A 1,721-nucleotide genomic window follows, 5' to 3' on the forward strand; every position below is an offset into this window, starting at 1 on the left:
AATGTATTCTCCATGCACCCACCCCCCGCCCTCCCCAAACTTGCCTGAGAACGGCTGTCAACGCCACTGGTCCCCGAAGCTGTCTTTAGATCCCAGAATTTCCTGGTTGCATGGGGAAGATACTGAGGGCAGAGGAGCCGTAGACTCCTCCTGTCTTCAGTCAAACTATGAGCAACGGCCGGGAACACGTATTGGGTGCCTCCATAACAGCCGTCTAGCTGATGGCAGCACCCGTGAAGCGATGTGGGGACCCACTAGAGAATGAGGAATTGAACATTTGTAATTAAAAATAATGGAGGATTTGGGTAAGTGTGAGCCTCCCAAAAATAAAAAAAACGTGATGGTTTAATATCACGTCAAGCCTTTCTAAGGTCATGTATTTCCCCCGTGCTTTCTAAACTACAAACCAGATTTCCACACACTGAATTTTTTCCCCGAATATTCAATCTCATCCTTTATAAGCAAACAGTAACTAATGAGAACCTCTTTGGTAAATCCAGATAGTATAGCAACTGAAATTGGAACTAAACTGCAAGTCTTCATTATTTTGAGGCATGGCTTCACTTAAAGAATAAGCTTGCTCGTCCGAACTCCTGAAGCAAGACCGTCTACAGACCTTCTAAGGCTAGGTTCTTGACCTTTGTGAGACCAGGATCCAGTAAAAAAATGTTTTTCATTTTCAATGCCCGACCAACAAAAAAATAAAATCAAGTACAGATAGCAGGGGGATCTGTCAGTCAGTCCTGTCTGTCCTCAGTAGCTCATCGGTCATTTATCTACACCAACTGATCTTAACCCCTTGATGACCGTTGTTACGTTTTTGCATCAAACCCCTCCCGGCCTGACTGCAGCCAAGGTGGTGTGTTTATTCGGCCAATGCTGGTTTATTTGTATTCACTGATTACCAAAGATTCTTTTGGGAGCACTGATCGTGCCCTGTCGCAGTGGTGTAGTTAGCTACAACTGCTTGAAGTACGCAAAGCCTCAGCGCAGTCATACACATGGCTGCTGACTGCTAATTTTGAGAAAATTTGTCTAAATTTTAGGTTATTTTTGTAAAATAAAAGTGTGCAACAGCTTATTGTTTGTTGCCATGGCTTATAAATTGGGGTCAACTCCATGTGATGAAAAATTTTGAAGTTATGTGCAGATTTCGTTTGTCGCTTTTTTGCGACATTAGGCAGTTATGGCTGCATATGAACAATACGATATGTATGTGTAATCTACTTGATTGCATAAAGAGTAATACGTGCAAAGTTGATATTTCAGCATTTTTTTTATAAATCGAGGTTCCACTAGTGGAAGTCTGTTCAGATACTGTGGGTCACTGGCCAGTGGTTGAATGTGAATGGCAACGCTGCAAACACCCAAATTGTAAGGGCCAGACTGTAATCAAATGTTTGAAGTGCAATGTTCACCTGTGCCTCAGTAAGATAAAAAACAGCTTTTGAGAACTCCAAGAGTAAAAATATTTCTTCCCATGTGACTTTTTGTTAAGTTCATGACTTAAACGCCTAATGTCGCTAATTTGCATCATAGCTATATTTTTCTCCATAGTATGTGTTATATTCAAATGAACAATCTCCACCTTATTTAGTTTCTGCTTGATAGCCAAAACACCATTTATTTTTTTATATAATTGGAAATGAATTTAGGCATCAGGGGGTTAATGGGTATAAGGACTTGGGGTGTAAATTCTATGCCTTCCCACCTTTCCCCTG

At 41.1% G+C, this 1,721-nt stretch overlaps 1 long non-coding RNA gene across 1 annotated transcript in view; it reads left to right on the forward strand.

Annotated features, from left to right (window-relative positions):
- Positions 1 to 1,721, forward strand: part of LOC108793622 — an 11,255-nt gene that overhangs the window by 3,639 nt on the left and 5,895 nt on the right. The window contains exon 2 of the long non-coding RNA XR_001941652.1: positions 1,141 to 1,144. This is a non-coding gene — a long non-coding RNA (uncharacterized LOC108793622). The remainder of the gene's footprint in view (positions 1 to 1,140; positions 1,145 to 1,721) is intronic.

The sequence above is a fragment of the Nanorana parkeri genome, unplaced genomic scaffold (genome assembly GCF_000935625.1).
Source record: "Nanorana parkeri isolate BGI_ZX_2015 unplaced genomic scaffold, ASM93562v1 scaffold765, whole genome shotgun sequence".
Lineage (NCBI taxonomy): Eukaryota > Metazoa > Chordata > Amphibia > Anura > Dicroglossidae > Nanorana > Nanorana parkeri.